The 22,533-nt window shown below is 34.2% G+C and overlaps 1 protein-coding gene across 5 annotated transcripts in view; it reads left to right on the top strand.

The window, feature by feature from the left end:
- The window catches only part of LOC105475411 (semaphorin 3E), a 292,501-nt gene that overhangs the window by 40,400 nt on the left and 229,568 nt on the right, over positions 1–22,533 (top strand). The window lies entirely within an intron of this gene.

The following is a 22,533-nucleotide window of genomic DNA, read 5'->3' as shown; positions in this document are numbered from 1 at the left end:
TCTTTGAGTATCCACTCTTGCTTCCTTTCTTTTCGTTCTGTTGAATGAAGCTAAAATAATCTTCCTTTTTTTTTTTTTTTTTTTGAGACTGAGTCTTGCCCTGTCGCCCAGGCTGGAGTTCAATGATCTTGGCTCACTGCAACCTCTGCCTCCTGGGTTCAAGCACTTCTTCTGCCTCAGTATCTAGGGTTACAGGTGTGTGTCATCATGCCCAGCTAATTTTTTGCATCTTTAGTAGAGATGGGGTTTCACTATGTTGGCCATACAGGTCTCAAGTTCCTGATCTCGTGATCCACCCGCCTTGGCTTCCCAAAGTGCTAGCATTACAGGTGTGAGCCACCACACCCAGCCAGCTAAAATAATCTTTAAGAAATTCCAATCTGTTTTTACCACACCTCTAATTAATACTCTCCAATGGTTTGTAATTCCTCTCAGAATAAAAATCCTGAATGGGTCTCCAAGGCTCCTCCTCCCACCATTTCCTCCAGTTCACCAGCTTTTCCTAGAAAAAGGCTGTCTTACTTTATATATGACTTTATGCATTCATTCCTTTGTCTTCCTTCCTTCTCTTCTAAACCTTATTCATCCTTTACACTTCAGTTCCACATTTACTTCTTCTTTGGGAAAGCTCCTATTGATCTTTCAGCTTGATCATACTTATCGTATTCCAAATTTTTATTTTATAGCATTTTTCAAGTGAATAAATCAAGAATAAGCCAATGATCCAATTCATATTTGTATAGAATCTTATACAAATTAAAAATATTAAGTTTTCTCTACATAGGTAAAAACGAGGATGAAGAACTACCATATTCTGGCTAAGTTAATCAATATAGGCGCCTAGCCTTCTCCCGTTACAATTAACATAAGCAAAGCAAAGCCTCTACAAGACAGTATGGCAATGAAATTACAAGAGTAACGAACATGCTCAGTGAGTGAGTGGAGAAGAATTTTACAGTTAAGCTGATAACATGACCCCTAAACCTCCAGTGATTTTCATATATTAAAAAAGGGAAAGTCAATTAAGCTGTATAAAGAATAACTTAAACACATTATCTGTTGTCATGTGGACATAATAGCTGACTGGTTGAATCTGTACTTTTTAAAAATTATGTAAGGACAGCTTTAGGTCATTTCACACTAGGGGTTTCAAATGGAAAGACAAATTCGCTCAGTGGGAGCTCTTCAGCATCACCCAAATGGTTGAAATAGGAACTATTTCCAGTTTCACCAAACAGAAAGTGTTGGTACAATTGCACATAGAATCATTTGTGTGGACTTAACAGTTAAAAAAATAGGAATATTTGTCATCCCCTACATTATACTTCAAGAAGCCTAAATATAACAGAAAGATTGTGAAATTATAGTATTTTTAGGTTTAATATCAGATATTTTTTGGAAGCTTCACTTTAGCAAATCTTATTTTGTAATCTAATATTGGCCACAATATACTATGTAAGTAGAAAATACATATATTAGTTAAAAATAATAATTTCAAATCTGATTTAAAAAAAATTCTGTAGATTGCCAAAAAATGGACAAGTTGCTAAAATATTAAGGCCAATGAATCAGCAATTCAATAGCCTTTTCTAGGTTACCATGACAGAAAGAATCATTATCTACTTTGTTCTCTTCCTTCTGTAAACCAAGACTTACAAAGATTTTGCAGCTTGAAATGCATCCCAGACAGCAATGTTCAGTTTTGTCATCAAGTACAGTTACCAGCAGGATGCTGAATGCTGACAAAACATGTAATGATTGCTACTCACCAAAGGGTAATTGGGATTCTGGATTTCAAAATGTTAAAATATTTGAGATGTGGGCAAAGATCTCATGACGAAAATACCAAAAGCAATTGCAACCAAAACTAAAATTGACAAGTGGAATCTAATTAAGCTAAAGATCTTCTGCACAGCAAAAGAAACTATCATCAGAATGAACAGGCAACTTACAGAATGGGAGAAAATTTTTGCAATCTAGCCACCTGAGAAAGGTCTAATATCCAGAATCTACAAGGAACTTAAACCAATTTACAAGGAAAACAACCTATCAAAAGGTGGGCAAAGAATATGAACAGATACTTCTCAAAAGAAGACATTTATGGCTGGGTGCAGTGGCCAGCACTTCGGGAGGCCAAGGAGGGTGAATCACCTGAGGTCAGGAGTTTGAGACCAGCCTGACCAACATGGTGAAACCCCATCTCTACTAAAAATACAAAAACAGCCAGGCATGGTGGTGGGTGCCTGTAATCTCAGCTACTCAGGAGGCTAAGGCAGGATAATCGCTTGATCCAGGGAGGCAGAGGTTGCAGTGAACTGAGATCGCACCACTGTGCTCCAGGCTGGGGGACAGAGTAAGACTCTGTCTCAATTAAAAAAAAAAAAAAAAAAAAAAAAGGACATTTATGCAGCCAAGAAACACATGAAAAAAGGCTCAGCATCACTGATCATTAGAGAAATGCAAATAAAAACCACAATGAGATACCATCTCATGTCAGTCAGAATGGTGATTATTAAAAAGTCAGGAAACAATAGATACTGGTGAGGCTGTGGAGAAGAAATAGGAACACTTTTACACTGTTGGTGGGAATGTGAATTAGTTCATCCATTGTGGAAGACAGTGTGGTGATTCCTCAAGAACCTAGAACCAGAAATACCATTTGACCCATCAATCCCATTACTGAGTATATACCCAAATGATTTTAAATCATTCTAGTATAAAGAAACATGCACACATATGCTTATTGCAGCAGTATTTACAAGAGCAAAGACATGGAATCAACCCAAATGCCCATCAAGGAGAGATTGAATACAGAAAATGAGTTACATATGCACCATGGACTACTATGCAGCCAAAAAGAATGAAATCATGTCCTTTTCAGGGACATGGATGAAGTTGGAAGCCATCATTCTCAGCAGACAAACACAGGAACAGAAAACCAAACACCACGTGTTCTCCCTCATAAGTGGGAGTTGAACAATGAGAACTCATGGACACAGGGAGGGGAACGACACACACCAAGGCCCATCAGGGGGTCAGGGGTGAGGGGAGTGAGAGCATCAGGACAAATAACTAATGCATGTGGGGCTCAAAACCTAGGTGATAGGTTGATAGGTGCAGCAAACCACCATGGCACATGTATACCTATGTAACAAACCTGCATGTTCTGTGCATGTATCCCGGAACTTAAAGTATATATATTTTATATATAACATATATAATATATATACACATAAATATGCCAAAATTTTTAATTTTTTAAATTGTTATTAATTTTAAAATTCCAAGATATATATATATACACACACATATATATATAGTGAGAGCAAACCACTTAAGTTTAAAACCAAATTCAAAATACTGTGTCATTTCTACTTAAATTTAGTCAAAGACTTTTAACATTCAAGTACTTTTTACAAATTATAGACAACTTGATTCAGAGCATAGACATAGAATGTAAATGGAATAAAATATCTGAAGAAAGAAGTTTCCTTTCTCTGTGTATGCTTTTTACTTAATAAACCAATTTTGCTTCACTTTAAAGGGAGAGAGTAACATTTCTCTGTCCTCCTTCGACCTATTTGCTTTGCAAATGTACTTTATTGTAACTTTTAAACAAAGAAAGTCTTCTTATCAATTGTTAGAAGTTTTAGCTTTCCAGAAACTGTGGTTATAGTCAAGTTCATTAAGAGAACCATGCAACTAGGGATATGAATCTCTTCATTCTCTCTACCTGAAGAAATTTCTGATAGAAGATAACTTGGCAGGATAATTTCTATACAAAGTTAATTTCCTATTCAGTTTCTTAGCACCTAATTTTCTCCTTATAGCCTTTAAAGAACACTCACGCATGTAAAGGGAGTAGCTAAGTCCAATGGAAAGTATGAAAATGCTTGTATAAGCACTTGTTACAAGCACTTTTGTGTTGCAGTAGACTGCTCCAAAGATAGTTAGATTTTTAAACATTATTTTAGAAGAATGCAAAGCTCTACAATAGAAGAAACAATATGGCTTAAAGGTTAGAACATATTTGCTTCTGTGAAAAAGTTCTTAAGCTTTTGGTCTTTTTCTTTACACTTTAAATAAAACTATATGTATCTCACTGCTGTTATTAGAATCAATTTGCTAAATAACTAAACTGAAACTAATATTAGAGATGCAGTACTTTCTCATCTTGTTAATAAAATGCTTACAGTAGCATCTAGTTTTTTTCTGAAAAGATGTGTCATTTTTCTGTATTTAAAGTTATGAATTACTTAAGTAGTATTAGCTTTGTTAATCATAAGAATACAAAGCTTCCTCCTCTCATCCCTTCTACCTGGTATCAATTTACAGATATTCCTATTCATAGCATAATTTTTTTTCAAAAAGGACCTGTCACATAGTTTCAGGCTTTTTTATTCTCTTTTATGTCTTGTGTTTCACCTCCCTAATATGGTCAGAAAGAACTGAAAGCAATCTAATACTGATTAGATTATGTTCATGTTCATTTGCGTGAACTTCAGGGCTTTCTTGGGTGGTATTTGGGTAAGAGCTATTGATGTACACATTCATAGTACATTTCTAAATGCTTTATTACTCCCAGGAGTAGAAGACTTTGACCACTGGGTTAATAGTATATCATAAAGAAATATAATATTGGGTTGGAGTCTTACCGAAGAAAGCTTATACAATATAGCTTCTTTTTCTTGGACCTACGCATAAAGCAATAAAAATTACACATTTTTGGTAGGTTAAGTTTTAATCTTAATTCAATTTAACAAATATTTATTGTGCACCTACTATATGCTATCTATAATATTCAATTGAGTCAAGTGTACTTTTATCTATTAAGAAAATTATAATGTAAAATAATAATAATACATGTTAAAGTATGAATCACATGGGCAAATTGTAGTACTAGAGTATAGAATCATTACAAACAAAAGGTGATGAGAGCCATAAAAAGAAAATGAAACTAGTATTTAAGAGTGCTTCTAGGCTGGGCATGGTGGCTCAAGCCTGTAATCCCAGCACTTTGGAAGGCTAAGGCGGGCAGATCAGAAGGTCAAGAGATGGAGACCATCCTGGCCAACATGGTGAAACCCCGTTTCTGCTAAAAATACAAAAATTAGCTGAGAGTGATTGTGCGCACCTGTAATCCCAGCTACTTGGGAGGCTGAGGCAGGAGAATCACTTGAACCCGGGAGGCAGAGGTTGAAGTGAGCTGAGATCAAGCCACTGCACTCCAGCCTGGCTACAGAGGAAGACTCTGTCTCAAAAACAATAATGATAATAAATAATAAAAAAAATAAATAAAAAGTGCTTCTAAATGCCAGGTATTTTAGACTTCTTTAGGTGAGATGAGGGCACATCTTTCTGGATAGGAGAGAAGCAGCGGAGATAGACATGCTCATTTGAAGACTGTTGAGTGCTTACTACGCGAACAAAAATTTCAGGTAGAGTATCAAAAGAAGTTGTGTGAAGGCAGCGGCAGTTCATATGCTGATGAATTATGATTTGTAATTTGTGACACTTTCAAACTGACAGAAAATATGACTTGTTTCTTTCACATTTCCCAGCTTTGTCTTATTGGTGTTATCTACTTTATTGTGACTCCCTATGATTAGACAGGGATGAAAGCAAAAACTACATTGCTCCTACCCTGAAACAGAATTAGGGAGACAAAAATCCTCACCCATCCCATTCCTCAGGTAACCCAGAGCATACAAGAATCCTCTCCACTATTTAGAGTGAATCATAATGGCAGTAGTAGTAGAAGTAGTAGTACTAGTAGTAATGAGAGTATTCAAATAAGCACAGTTGCCGTTTATTCAACTCTTAATATATGCCCAGGAATATGCTCACATTGATTAAATCATTATTTATCTTTACATTTCCCCATCAGGGTATGTTTTATGTCAAATCATTCGTAAGTGAAAGAAAATAACTTCTGCTAGATTAAACATACAAGACAAATTTGTTATTAGATAAGGGGATGTTTCATGAACCAGAGATGGTCAGTGTAACTGAGCCTCAAGAAGGGAGAAGCCTCAGGACCTGACAGTACATTAAGAACTCAGGAAGGAGGCTCCCTCAGTCTCTTATCTTTGCTTTTCTCTCTATATCTGTAGCTTGACTTTCTCTATTTCTATGTATGCATGACAAGAGAAAGGTAGTCACTTTACAGCTTCAGGAGGCTAACCAACATTAATTGCTATCTCTTAAGCCCCATTCTAAATTTTCGGGAAAGAATATATGACTATAAGAGCTTGGATCAGATATACAAAACTAAGCCAAACAAAAAAATAGCTAGTATATCAGGTTCACTTAGAACACATATGGAGGAAGAGTTCACAAAGAAATAAATCATGTATGCATTCTCCAGTGTAAGAATGATTAAAAAAAAAAGAATAAGTAATTTGCCTAAGTTCACACAGCAAAGAAATGGCAAAATGTGATTTTAAATACAGATTTTTGTCTGAGTGGTTTTCATTGAATGCTACCCAAGTAGCTCTCGCTGAAGTCTGTTGACTCTTGTATTAGTTTCCTACTGCTGGTAGGAAATGATCAAGTAGCAAGTTGCCATAAACATAGTGTCTTTAAACATAAAGTAATCTGATGGTTCTGGAGGTTAGAAGCCTTAAGTGGATTGTTAGGGCTGTGTCACTTCTAGAAGATCTAGGGATCATCCATTTCCTTTCCTTTTATTGCTTCTAGAGGCCACCTGCTTTCCTTGGCCTGGGGCCCCTTCCTTGCACCATTCTGACCTCTACTTTTGTCATCACATCTCGTTCCCTCCCTAGAATTATCCTGCTCCCCTCTTAAAATAACCCTTGTGATTGCATTGGTTTCACCCAGATAATGCAGAATAAACTCCCCATCTCAAAATTCTTAATTTAATCAAGTCTTTAAGGTCTCTTTTGCCATAAAATTTTCACAAGTTCCTGAGATTAGGGTGTAGACATCTTTGAGGAGGCCATTATTCCAAGTACCATGACTCTCTAGAGTCTAGTCTAAGTAATTCCTACTTAGTACTGCACTTTGGGATTTACATTTTAGTCTTTTTACAACATCACATTCTACCCATTTCTTATTATTTTTATTTATCTGTGATGATGACTTTGACAAAAAGTACTATTTTTTTCTGTTTCATCTTAAAGTTACTTGAGATTCTGCCATGCTTATAAGAATTAATATTTCTTGCTCCTGATAATTCCCAGATGCTTCATTACTAGTGTAACTCATTCATTATTTGAGATGGACTTTGAAGCAGAGTTCTAATTTTGACAAAGATGAGAGCAAAGGATCCATTAAATTGGAAGGATTTTTATGAACAAAGCTGCCAGAACAATGTAAACATGGAATATGAATGGAAAAGTCCTTTATGGAGTCTGTAGGGATTATGTAATGGAAGGATGAGAGAGTTAAAGTAGATTGGGAGCCATATCATAAATTTTTTCAAACTGATCTGTAATGCATTTATGTAATATGATTTATGGGAAAATGATAATTACTCAAAATTAAGTATTTTACAAATCTATTACTTTTAAATGTGTTTTTGTGTAGAAAAGGCCCATTTAGCTATTCGGGAAGCTCAGGCAGGAGAATGGCGTGAACCCGGAAGGAGGAGCTTGCAGTGAGCCCACATAGTGCCACTGCACTCCAGCATGGGCGACAGAGTGAGACTCTGTCTCAAAAAAACAAAAAAAGCTTGCCATTCTTTATGTACACATGGGTTCTGCCTCTAAAATTTCAAACACGGTCTTTTAAAAATAATTGTACTATTTATTGTTTTGAAACAGACACACAAACATACACACACACACCACCATCAACACGTTAGCAAGACCTCATGCAAGGCTGGATGTAAAACATGATTGGAACACCATAGACATATACTCTTAAACAAAGGCTTGCTTATTCTGCTTATACCATTCTGTAGTTCTAATGATTTTTAATAGTATTAACTGGTTTTCTGAATGTAGGTATTTGTCTCTATGTAAAGTGTTAGGTAGTAGTTACACAATGGGCAAAATATATACTCATTTCCATTGTATTCATCTTGAGTATAACTATTCATACTTATGTTAACAAAAATAAACTTAATTTTATTGTTATTAAAAACCAGCTATGAAAGTATTTAATGAATACAAGTCAACTTTGGAGCAAAAGCAGGTTCCTTGAATTTGAGCTCACAGTCTGAATGAACTATTTTGGCATCCACGAGATTAAAATGATTAAATTACTTCTCTCCTGTGTCTTATATTCACATAGGAAGTTTTGTACTTTTGCTCAACCACAGAATGCTTTACCCTCCAGAAGAGGGGAAAAAAAAGTAATTCCATAGCTAATGAAAGGGACATTGTGTTCTGTGTAACTTAATGTTTCCTCTAGATTTACTATTTTAGAAAGGGTTAGAAATGGAAAGTATTAAGCACTAGTGACTTACAATGACATCATTCTGTATTTAATAAAATGTGTCCTTACAATTTTACCAAGACTTTCAAAATCATAGAACTTTATCTAATTTTAATTTTTACCTTAAAAATGAGAGTTCTTAGAATTTTTATATCTGATATGCATTTTCTGAAGTATGATAAAAGATAAGTTTAAATATTTAGGCAAATTTAACTGTTTTGCCTATGAAAATATTCCCAGTGTACTGTGTTTATTAAAAAATTCCCACAATATTTACTGCTTATTCATTTATTTAACTGACATTTAATGAGTGTCACATATTTTATGTCAAAGGTATAAAGATACATAACATATAGATTTTTTTCTAAAGAGTAAATTTATATACACGTGAATATATAGCATGTATTGGGATAAGTGATGACAAAGACATATACAAATGATTCAGGTACACCAAGAGGTGTCACAACAGGTTTGCTTGTGGCAAATATGTTAGTGGAGCTTTAGAAGCTTAATTGACTCTGAACATTTGGTCCCTTTAAGAAAAGATTGGACTTCTCCCAGTTTCAGCTCTCTCTGCAAATGCTTGGAGCAGCAAACTGCTAGCATTATGAACACAGCAAGCTTCCAAAGGGAGGACTCTAGCCTGTATAATAGCATCGACTCACCATTGATATTTCAGAGATAAACACTGACTTAGTTATCTATATGGGCAAGCAAAGAATAGATGAATAAAACCCAAGGTCACTTTATAAAAGCCACTAGTATTCAATTCTTTATATTATTTAATTCTTTCAATGCTTTTCCTCACTAACTCACTGACTAAAATTGACCAACAGAATAAAATGGCATCATTTATCATGGTGGAATTCTTAGTCTTTTAAAGGATCTCTAAAACAATTACACTTTGATATGATGAATATTTGAAGCCTACAGAGAAATACTAGAATAATGCTAGCTCCAGGATCTTACTGTATTTAGGTTTTGGCCCAGTCCTGGTGCCCATCTGTACCATCTACCAAAAGGCCTGCCACTAAAGGTAGATCTAGGTTACCTCTGCTTCAGCATTCTCAGCCCAGTGGAGCCAACTACCATAACTCTCCATATTGATGAAAATAAATCTAGTTTATGTGAGAACTTTTCGAAACCTAATATATTGATATGAAGCTTTGTTACAACAGTACAGAGTTAGTTGCAATGCCTTTGAAATATTTTTCTTCAACTTCCAGAAATGCACCACCAAGTGAACCTGATCATTTTTCTAACCTAAATTATTTCAAACTGCTTGTCTCTTATATACATTCTTTTATACTTATACATATAATATTTTAGCCAATAGGATAATTCTCTCTTTATACCAGAGTATGAAATATAAAAGTTCTATAGGAACATCGGGGTTAGTACTGTGAGTATTAGAATTGGGTTTGATGTTAGATTGCAATGACTTGGCTCCAGACTGCCTACATCATACATTTTTGATGAATTCATATCAGTTTACCATAGCAATAACCAAGACAAGTATAGTTGTGCTATATTATTTATACATGCTGAATCTATGTTTAGACAAAGTGAATATAAGTCCAAAAAAATGTAGCATCGATTGCTGATTGATAATGGGCAAGATAATTAGAAAGCTTGCTAAGGCTAAGTAGGACAATTTAATGAGTGAAAGCTGGTAACTTGGGTTGAAAAAGACACAGTAAATGGATGAATATAAAGAACCAAATGCTAATACAGAGCATTGATTTGATTGAAGCCTTACCAGAAAGTCCACAGACACAGAAGATTACAAAATGAGCATCACTAAGGTCCTTCTTGGCTGGGACACATTTCATTTAGCAAAAATAATTATCATAAAAGAGTGTCAAGACTTTTTGACATAAGGCCTGAGAAATACAATGACCAGAGACTTTCATGACCAAGAATTTGGTGGGACTTAAATCATAATTTTAAATGTCTTTGTCTGGTCTTTGTCTAGTCTGGCACACTGTGGCTATAGACTTTTTGAACCACATTGTTAGTATCAGAGGAGGTACTCATGTGGATATGTCCCTTTCCAGGACTATAGATATGTGGGTGATATCCATAAAATAGATAGCACTGGTGGTTCTGTAAGCTAAGTATTAGTGTTCTTTCTAGTAGTGTTAGGCAGCCACCTGTTCAATTGGTCTAACTCTCAATCCACAGATTTGATGAGACACTGTAGTCATAGATTTGAGTGTTAAATGGGCATGCTATAATTGGAACAACTGAAATGACTGATGGAAGAGGAACTGTAGGATGAGAGAGTTCCCTAAAACCTTGCCCTTAGGAACTTATCACTTTCAGTTAGATTATTTGACCCTGCCGATATTACTTATCTGTATCTATGACAAGTTTAATAAGCAGTTACAAGATTAACACACATAAATATAGGAAGGTCTAAGATGCCATCATGAGATCAGAGATTACAGAGAGAGCAAGAAAAGAGATTGGGACTTCAATAAAAAGAGATCCTATGTCTGGTAGAATGATAAATAAGAATGTGGAACTGGGTATGGAGAGACTTGTGAGCAACATCTGCTAAGGTATTGGAAAAGCAGGTGAAGGAAAAGCAGGGTGGAGATTCAGGATTCACAGATTATTTTTATGGATTTTTCATATATTATGTCTATACACACAGAGCTAGCTATAAAAGCAAATTATTCTGTATTCAGTTATATATTTATTATATAGTTAAACTACAACTATATGTATGACTGTGTTACTATATATATATATATATATATATATATATATATCTCCTTTCTTTAGCCACTGAGAGCCTAGAAGCAGTGACACTAGTAATAAGCATATCCACTGGATATCATTCTTCATTAAAAGAAGCCAGGGTTCCTTGGAGAAGTGGTTGAAGTGGTTGAACTGGAGCAGGAAAAATATAAGATTAATCTAGGGCATTAATATGCTTAAAAAGAAGGAAAAAGAAAGAAAAGTAAAGATGGATGTCAAAAGAACATAGGAACCAACCTGAAAAACCTCACAATGGCTGAAGCTGGAACAATTTGGGCAACAAAATCAATTATGATATTACTGGATCATAACCCAAATAATAATATAAATATCTGAATCATACAAATATAAATAAATAACTGAATAAAGAAGTAAATGAGAGAAGAGACAACTCTTCCTTTCAGAATAATTACAATTAAAAATGTAGATGAAATGAGGAAAATAGGAAATCCTCATTAGAACGTCACAGTACTAACTGCTGCAGGCAAGACACAAGGAAGGGCGCTAAAATTAGTGGACAAAAGTTTAAGGAGGAATGGAATATTTTCATAGTCATAAATGATTTCTCCCTAAAATACATTAATTATAAAGAAAAAAACCTTTTCAGTGGAGAAACCTGGCAGCCACCACCTTAACCAAGAGATCTGGGTAACTTATCAAATCATGAACTCCCTACCATGATGTACAAAAAACCTTTTCAGTGGAGAAACCTGGCAGACACCACCTTAACCAAGTGATCTGGGTAACTTATCAAATCATGAACTCCCTACCATGATGTACTGAGATGTGATTCATTTCTGTGGTATCCTTCCCAATAATGCATTACCTCAATCTCATTATGAGAAAACACCAGAGAAACCCAAACTGAGTAACATTGTACAAGATAACTGACTTGTCCTTTATAAGTATCAAGGTCATGAAAGGCATGAAAAGGATGATTATATACCACAGAATAGAAGAGACTAAGAAGATATGACAACTAAATGCAATCTGGGATGTTGAATTGGATCCTGAGAAAACAAAAGGACATTAGTGGAAAAATCAGTGAAATCTGAATAAAGTCTATAGTTTAGTTAATAACATTATGGCAGTATTAATTTCCTAGTTTTGATATGTGTATCACAGTCAAATTTTAATGTTAGGGAAAGCCAGGTAAAAGATGTATGTAAACTCTGTACTGTTTCTGCAAATCTTCTGCAAATATAAACTAATCTGAAAATAAAGTAAAAAGAAATGTGTGACATACAAAGAGAAGCCATTTTATGTGTCATGGAATTGTGAAAAACTGCTGTTTAATCATTAGTATTAGGATGCTTTTGATAGCAAGTAACAGAGAAACCAATTTTTTTTCGTCTTAATGGCTTATTGAAAAGAAGAAATCTTGAAAGTAGGTGATGCTCAATCAAGATGTCATTCAAACATGACTCTAACTTCTTTTCAATTAGATTCTCTTTAGTTTAGCCTTCCCTCACAAGCTGCTTTACCCTCAACCTGGTGATGAGAAAACTGCAAAATTTTCAGGTCTATCACTAATGTCCAGGGAAAGAGTCCTACCAATTGCTGTCTTTAAAAAGCAAGGAACTGTTTTTTTCCCAGAAGTTCTCTGGAAAACTCACCCCTCCCCAAACATAACTGGAATAAATTGGGTTGGATACTCATTACTAAGCAAATTGCAGATGCAAAGTGAATCATTCAGACCATTTATTTTAACCTTGATTTCGAAGAGCAATCACTGGCCAGCAAATTCTGACTACTATGCCCACCCAAGAGCTGAGGATGGGGTGCTGAGCTATGTGGGAGCTGGTTTAAATAGACAGACTAAAATCAGGTTCTTAGAGAGGGGAACTGGATAAAAGGAATGAGCACTGTCCACAATAACATATTTTCAAAACAAAAATCATACATGTGATCTGGTACTAATAAATATTCTAATATGGGAGCAAAGACAGACTCCAAAATTCATACCCTTCCAGAAAAACCTAGGAAGGTTTTCGCTCATCCTCTCTACAGCACAGCGCTATAATTATTTTGGCAATCTGGGGGAGACCCAGTAGGTTAACTTATTAGTCCTTTAAATTCCAGCACTGATTAGTCTGATCCTTTTCCACTTGTTTCCTTCAGCAGTCTTGGAAATGGTTCGTTTGTTTACATATATTTGGCACATTTCCCATCCCTAATTTGATCACCTGCACCTGGAAAGTCCTGGTAATTTCATTCGAAAATTCAGGTGCCCTCATTATGAAACAAAGCATTAAATAAACTTCCTGCTGGCTGCAGAAATTTAAATTGTTCTCACGTAAGCACTTCACCTTCTTACACACTGAATGTTATATGAAAAGCAAACAAAAAAGTGTCTTTTGACAGAGAGCATAAAAATACTCCGTGCTATCTAGAGAAAAAGCAATCTGTAATTGGAATGAGTTGGCAAAGTTCTCCATATTGGCATAATTCACCATATGCAAAAGCCTCAATACTAAAGATGCTGGTGATAGTATTGTAAAAAAGTACAGAGCTGGTTTGTGTACCTCCAAATATAAACACTCTTTAACCAATGTGAAATGAAATATTTTTATATATCTTATCATTTGAATATAGTTTAACAATTATTATATGAAGGTAATTATAGTTATTCAAATGCCATCAAAAGAAGCCAACTTTCAGTTACACAGTACATGTTATGCTATGTATTTCTATAGTAAAATTGAAAAATATATGGATACACTGCTCTTGCACTGAGGGCCAATTGGATACATATCTGTACATCTGAACTCTCTTTTATCTCTAGACCCAGGCATCTTACTGCTTGTTGGATTTCTCCATTTGGATAAACCTTGACTGCCCAAATTCAGTCTGTTTAAAATGAAATTCATTACAACACAACCCAATCCTGTTTCTCTCTTCCATCTTTACTTTCAGTTAAGAGTACCACTATCCTTATGGTGGCCTCAGTCTATAAAGTCCAGGGTCATCTCTATTCTTTCTCACTCCTTCTCAGCCTCTACTCACAGGTACTAAGTGTTCTGGATTGTATTTCTAAATATTGTTTTAATCTGTGCTTTACTTTCCAATCCTACAATGACTGTGTTGTTAGAGCAGATTATGTATTTCTAGCTGATCTCAACTCCAAAAATCTTTCTGCCTCTCCCAACACAGAACACACGCGCACAGGCACGCACACAAACACACACACACACACAGAGCTTTCAGAGATAATTACAAATACATAAATTTGATTTTATGATCTTGCCCCTCCTCACTTCCTATGATTTTATGCCCTACTACTAGCTAGTAACTAAAGTTTATTGACCAGTTGTGGTGGATCCCACCTGTAATCAAAGCATTTTGGGAGGCTGAGGTGACAGGATTGCTTAAGCCCAGGAGTTTGAGGCTGCAGTGAGCTGTGATTGTGGCACTGCACTCCAACCTGAGCAACAGAGCAAGACCTTGTCTAAAAGAAAAAAAATGTTTATTAAACAAGGTCTTTCATAATTGGGCCACAAACTACCTTAGCAGCTTACTACAATGAATATCTTTTAGATCTCAGCTTGATTTTATACATGTCCTCCTTTTTAAAACACTTGCTTCTCTCATCCTCCAAGACACCTTTCTCTCCTATTTCTCTTCCCTCTGGGACCAGACTTTACTTCAGTTGTTTTATTCAGTCCTTTTATTTTAGTTAGCACCTTTATGGCAATTACTCCCAAATGTGGCACCTTCAGCTGAGATATTTTTCTGCATACCAAACCTACGTATTAACTGCCTATTACTTAATATGTCCTCTTGCATAGCAAATTGAACCTATCACTTTCTTCTCTCCATTTAATTTGTCCCTCAATATGCAATCATCAAATATTCATAATTTTAACTCCTAAATATTACTGTGATGTTTGAAAATGTTTCAGGTCTTTTAGTTTGATCTAGATAATGGTCATTGGTAGAGGATAGGTGGAAAAACAATATAAACTTAGATCTGTTATTTTAAAATTACATAAACCAAAAAGACTACTAAAAACACAGAATAGACTCAACAGTACTTTAAAACCTAGAAATAATTTACACTTTGCAAGTACAGCAAACAAATTATTACCAGCAACATACCTATTATAGATTTATTCATTTTATCTAGCTTCAATCCAGATTTTAGCATGAAGTATGTTTGATATTGAATAGTAATTCTAACAGTAAAATAAGATGTGTGAATTTCATTATTTTATATGTAAATAACATTTAAAAAATAAAACCATTACTATATGCAGTATTTCTAAACTTTATGGTAAAGAATTTTTTCATTATACTCTCCATAAACTGTTAAAATATTCATTAATATATAAACACCATGCTATTTTAATATACAAATACTTCTGAATATTGCTATTCTCACAATTGGAACAAAACATTACACTTACAAAGCAATATTATGGTTGTATTTTTTGCATGACTGTATATGCAAGCTAGGTTTCATGTTATAACTGGATCAAAATGCTTGATTTAAAATTATATAGAAAAATTGATGTGAATACATAAAAAAAATGAAATCCTCACTCACCCTGTCTCATTTGTTGTATTCCAGTTGTTGTATCAAGTAGAGCTCTAGTTTGGTTTCTCAGGGCAAGCAGCATAAGAAGTCTGCACTTACTTAATTATTTTCAAAGACCCTTAAAATACAAAGATAAGTATTTTTATACTTTTTGCAAAAGTTTTACGTGTTTATTTTGTTCAAACCATATGAGATTGCCCATCTGTGAATATTTTGCCTACAAAAAGTGGCAGTTTCATATGGTTCTTATATAATTTTCTCCTATTCTATTAAATTTACAAAAACTATTTTCTTAATTTATATGTGTAAAAACCATAAAATAGAAATGTTCAAAGAACATTTGAATTCAGCTTTACCAAATTGTAGCTAAAACTATTTTTTGTTAATATTTGTATCATCTATGATAAATATATTTATTGATTCATAAAGATAATAAATTTTATGTTACCTTTTATTCAGACTTGGAGCTGGAATGCTGGAAAAACTCTTTAAGCCATATACAGAATGTAGCATTGTAACAGTAACAAAATTACCATACTATAAAAACAATTTTGTTATGGCAGCAGGTCCCATGATATCCTATAATCCAATAAAGATTTGCATGTACTCAAAATAATTTAAAAATAAATAATTCTGAGAGTGTGTTTATATTTTGCTTATCTAAATTTTTTAAATGTTATTTCTACTGGCAGTAAAACTAAACATTTACTTGTCTGTTCCTTAAAGAATTGCTCTTTTTTTTTCTCTTGCAAATAACTCTAAGATAAAGTTTATAATGTATGAATGACATTAAGAAATAAATTAACAGAAAATTAAAACTTCCTGCTCAAGAACGAGTAGCTTAAAGCTTCATTTTACTAATGGAAATAATTCCTATTTCATTTTTACTAAAGTATATAAAACATTTTTCTTCATGTTTTGTATCAGTTAAGATGCTTTAAACTCCGAGTAACACAGACATCACAGCTAACAATGAGTTAACATATGAGAAGGTTATTTTAATCTCACATTCTGTTAAAGCAGTAGTTTTGCGGTGATATTAAAGATCCAGGTACTGTCCATGATTTCACCTTCTGATTCTCTGTATGTTAACTTGTACTCTTAGACTGAAACCTTTCAGAAGCCCAGTATGTCTACAGGCATCATAGCTAGACAGCAAGGTCCAGAAGAAAAGGAAGACTGCTTCTTTCCATGCAGCTAAGTTTTCTGAACAAGAAAATCCCTTCCCCTTATCCCTCATTTTAATTGGACAGAATTACATCACATATGTCTGGCAAAATCAGTCATGGGCTAGGAAAGGGAATTACCTAATTGGCTTTAAATGATCAATATTCTACTTTTTAGTGCTTCTTTATACACGTAGCAATGGTGAGAGTGAACACTCAAACAAAATAGGGGTTCTGTTATCAAGAAAGAAGGACAGAGCAATGCCTTGCTTTAGGCAACCTAATGTTTCCAATAGTCATCAAATATATTTATGCTCCAGATTTTGCCAATGAATCTGTGCATTTTTATTTAGGTGAAGAAAACCTACATACAATGTTGTAAATGAATCTGAGTTTTTAATACTCTATTCTTAATATCTCTGATACAGAAAGTTGCCTAGAATGATACATAATAAATTTAAAGTTAACTCTTGAAAACAGAATAGGGACTATGAGGGGAGAGCACTTTCACTTTTTAATTCATGTTTCTAGGTGTCTGACATTTTACAATGAAAATGTGTCACTAATTTTGTACCTTAAGAACAAAAAAATAATTGTGTTTCCTAGTAATGTAGTATACAACAAAAATGATTGCAGTGAAAAGAAATACAATTTCTGCAATTCAAAAAAGAAGAATAAAGCGTATAATTTCAGACAGTATGCTATGATATATTGATCTGAGGAAGCCATTTCTCAAGGTGTGGGAAGTCTATCCCTGAACATGGTATACAGAAGTTTGATATTTAATAACAGTATTAAGGTTTTTAGACCAAGCATACACTGCTGAGTCATTTCGAAGCCAGGTATTTCTGGATCATTCAGATTTGAATGATCCAATATAGTAGCTACTAGCCACATGTGGCTACTGAGCACTTGAAGTGTAACTTTAGTCAAAGTGAGATGTGCCATAGAGTGTAAAATACATACTCCATTTCAATAAATAAAAATATCTTATTAATAAATTTTGACATTAGTTACATATTGAAATAATATTTTGGATAACATTGGGTTAATAAATATATAATTAAAGTAGTTTTCATCTGATTCTTATTTGTTGATTGTTAATGTTGCTTGCAAAAGATGTGAAGTTTTAGATATGGTTTAAATTTGTGGTTCACATTATGTCTACTTTATGGCTCTGGTCTAGATGTCTCGTGAGTGGGAAAGGTTAGATTGCAGTCTCCATAAGAGCTGAGCAGGCCCATGTAAAAATCAGTGGCTGAATGTGCTTGGTTTGAAGTTATATCTATGAAACTTGAATATTTAATTCTCTCAGGAATAAGATTAATTTTTAATCTCATAGATAATTATATTCTGGATAGATATAATCTGGATAAATAATAATCTCAGGTAGGAAAGGAACTCACTCTGAAGAAACAAGGGAGGAGTGTAAAACAGAAAAGGAATAATTATTCGTCAGAAATCTGAAGAAAGGGATAGTGTTGAGAGTAGCAGACAACCCTGCCAATCAGATTACCTTCTGGCCTAGCCATCATAATAAAGATGGAGTGAAATTATAATTAACTTAAGAAATTGATATTTGGCTGAGCCAATGAAGTACCCAGAGCTGAGGCGGCACCTGATGCTAATCTAATAATTAATTGAACACAGATGTGAAGGAGAGCTCTCCTTTCCAACTCATGTGCTTCAGCTTAGTAAGCAGTCAGAGATGAGGGAAGTGACAACATCACCTCCTCAGGAAGTTTCAAAAGGTGTCACCATAGAGACTCAAGAGCTTTTCAGCCTCTCTTTGGGGCATCTAAGGAGCAGCATGCTATAGCCTAAAGATCTCCCAGGAGCTTCAGGAAGGAGCCCTAGGGATTTGGGGATGAGGTTTCCAGATTATACAGCTGTGCTGTGGGTAAGCTTTCATGTTTTCTTGCTTTTATATTATGACTCATTTACTTTTCATGCTACTGTGATTCAAGGTAAATATGAACTATAGTTTAAAACATTTAGAAACAAAATTAAATCATTTTAAGGTGAGTAGGATAGAGGAAAAAGGTTCTAACACTTAAATTTTAAGCTATTTGGAAATGCATCTATAGTAATGAGTGACTTCTGTGATCTACTTTACTACTTTGAAGTATTAACAGATGACATTGCTTTAATATTCAAATTATACACTGGAGAGTCTTCGCATTAACTGGGCATTCCCTCTTTCTCTGACCAAGCCACGCTTAGATCACTCAGTACTGCTTTAGAATGCCAGTTTCTTAATGTTCACCTGCCCAGGCTTTCAACTTCTCCCCCTCCTCCTCCTCCTCCTTCTTCTTCCTCTTTTTGAGACAGAGTCTTGCTCTGTCACCAGGCTGGAGTGCAGTGGCACGATCTTGGCTCACTGCAACCTCCGCCTCTGGGATTCAAGCGATTATCCTGCCTCAGTCTCCTAGTAGCTGGAATTACAGGCACGCACCACCACACCCAGCTAATTTTTGTATTTTTAGTAGAAACAAGGTTTCACCATGTTGGCCAGGATGGTCTCGATCTCCTGACGTCATGATCCACCCGCCTCGGGCTCCCAAAGTGCTGGGATTATAGGCGTGAGCCACCACGCCCAGCCTCAGCTTCTTTAAACATATGATAATCAAGTATTATATCCAGCATAAAAACAGAGAAACTTTAAAAATCATCAGGTAAAAGATTATTAGTATAAATATTGTCAGTTTTACACAAAATATAATTAATTTAAATACATAATAAGCAAATTAATCTAGTGATAACTGAAGTATAAAAGGTTATAAAAATATAGAATGTATTCCTGCTTAAGAATAGTATTTACATATTTTAATTATATAAGTAAATCTTGAATACCTTATTGGTTTGAAAAAAATTACACAACATAGTTGCATATCTTGCCACTGAAATTCATCTTCATTCCTTTTATATAATCATGATTGTTAAATATTTTATATTTATACTGTCATTTTTCTGAACAATATTATATATTTACAAATATACTATCTATAATTATGGGTATCTATACTGTATTAACACAACCATATATCCATAACTTTTTATATCTCTACAAATAGTTTTTAGTTTTTTTCTAGTCTTTTTTCTAAGTGGGATCATACTGTATAATAATGTTGTATTTGGGAACTGGAATTTCTGTCCACAATGTGTCTGCGAGTCTTCCCGTGTCATCACATCTTGAATCTACTTAATTCTTTTAAAGGGCTGCTTAGGTTTTCATAGTATAGATAAAACATAATAAATAACATTCAACTTTCAGGAAAGTTGATGAAAGCAATGTGTTTTACTTTTGAGAGAATAAACTGTATTTTTTACTGTAGAGTCTGTAAGTTTCCAAGGGTTTCGGATTTGAGAAGCTGATGTGTATTTTCATGTCCATTTACATATAAGGAAACCATGTCCAGTGAGCATAAAACTTACTCCAAATCAAACAGTTTGCAAGTTGTGTGTTGATATCTGACTATACTTGGCAGCCTTCCATTTATGTCAATGAGCTAAATTACTGATGTTAGAAAAGGTTAGTTTTTAGAACTGAATATGTAGTTGTGATAAAGCACTATTCATGATTGAGGGAAAACCTTGAGCAAATACCTAATAGATGTTGTGGAATATAGATTGTGATTTTTATCAAAATAAAATTGAATTGTGAATTCCTAGGTGTCTTGAACAGCCTGGTAGCAACTATCCAGCATAGGCACAGATATATTTTTCAGACTAATTAGCATTTTTGTGGCAAAAAGTCATGTATTTAAAAAATCTATTTAAGTAATGTCTTCCTTTTGTAAAAAAAAAAATTGAACCCAACAAATTTCGCCTGAAATTAAAATGAATTATTTTTAATTCCTCAAGGTTAATATTTGAAAACACATTGTATAGCTATGCAGCCTGAAAAAAGAAGTAACATAGACATACCCCTAGTCCTTCTCTTCTTGCCTTCTAAAGAAAACTCAGAATCTGCCAGCTTGACTCCCGGTCTTCCGCTAAGCTTAATGAAAGTAATGGGTAGAAAAAACATAGATGCCAGGAGTGCTAGATTGAATTGGAAAGGACAACTTTATTTCTAGAAGAGTAAGGGAATACATCCATAACGGACGGGAAGAGAAGAAAGTTTCTAAAATGTGGAACAATGACAGGTTTTGTAGACACCTTCTGTGTAAACCAGTTAAGGAAACAAGGAGAAATTTTTGCTGTACATTGTGAATGGAATCTCTTTTGGGGATTTAAAAAAGACTTTAGTTAACATTGATAAACCTGTTATGATTTTTTGAATATTAAAGTAAAGAATAATTTGAAAAACTAAATTTAATCTAACAAAGAGTATTTAACATGCAGTATAAAGGGTACCATTAGGTGAATAAAATTAAATAAAACAGCTGGAGTAAACAAAAAACTATCAAGGATAGAGATAGAAATTATTGCAAGGAGAAATACGAGTACATTACATATTTGTTCAAGAAGCCTTAAAATAAATAACAGGAGAGGAGTTTCAGTTGGAGAGCAATGTGATCTTAAATATTTCAACATAAGAAAGAAGTCACATGATGAAACTGAGTTGTAAAAATTGAATCTTTTCACGGGATACAGGACAGATATCTCTGAAGAGAAATAGAAACTATCTCAGAAATATATTAACATGAAACAGGTGCAATTAATTAATAAAGGGTTAATTATTTCCTAAATATACTATTAAATACTAAAATTTTAAGTCATTAGATAACACAAGACTAAGGCATATAATAGAATTTTTTTAACTAATTCAGATTTATTCCTATGAGTTATACTAAATGTAAAATAAAATTAGAAATAAGCTTAACCAGGGTAATGGGTATATGTAAAATGGAATTAGTGGTACATCCTATGTAATTTGAATCACATACCCTTAATCTCTGAAAATTAGATACATGAATGAGCAATTAACATGATTCATAATACATTATAATTCTATTTTCTATAAACCTCAATACCATAATATTGGTATAGTGACATTTGCATCAGAAAATTATGCATTAATAAAAAAGATTTTTCTATAATTATTTCAATAAAATTATAGCTAACACTGAACACTTATTATATTCTACGAATTTACTAAATTCATACTAAGATACATATTTTAACTCATTTGATTCTCAAGCAGCCCAAAGAGTTATCTACTACTTTTACCCCTATTTTAAAGAAAAGAAAATTGAGACATACACTAGTTAATTAACTTTTAGTCACCCAATGTGTCAACTTGTCTGGGCTAAGGTATGCCCAGATAGCTGGTAAAACATTACATCTGGGTGTTTCTGTGAGGGTGTTTGAGGAACTTAGCATTCGAATCAGTAGACTGAGTAAAGTAAATCACCCTTACCAACGAGAGCAGGAATCATCCAATCCGTTGAAGTTCTGGATAGAACCAAAAGGCAGAGGAAGGTGAATTACTTCCTGTTCTTGAACTAGAACATCCACCACCCACCTTCTCCTGCCCTTGAACATCTGGACTCCAGATTCTTCGGTTTTTGGGCTCTGGCGACTTACACCAGCAATTCTCTTCCCCCTCCCACCCCTCCTTCCAATTTTCATGTATTGGATTGAAAGTTATACCACAGGCTCCTCAGATGTAACTCAGATTGAATTACTCCACTGGCTTTCCTGGTTTTCCAGCTCGCA

The sequence above is a fragment of the Macaca nemestrina genome, chromosome 4 (genome assembly GCF_043159975.1).
Source record: "Macaca nemestrina isolate mMacNem1 chromosome 4, mMacNem.hap1, whole genome shotgun sequence".
Classification (NCBI taxonomy): Eukaryota; Metazoa; Chordata; class Mammalia; order Primates; family Cercopithecidae; genus Macaca; species Macaca nemestrina.
The sequence above is the reverse complement of the archived record's forward strand: the minus strand, read 5'-3'. Positions and strand labels throughout refer to the sequence as shown.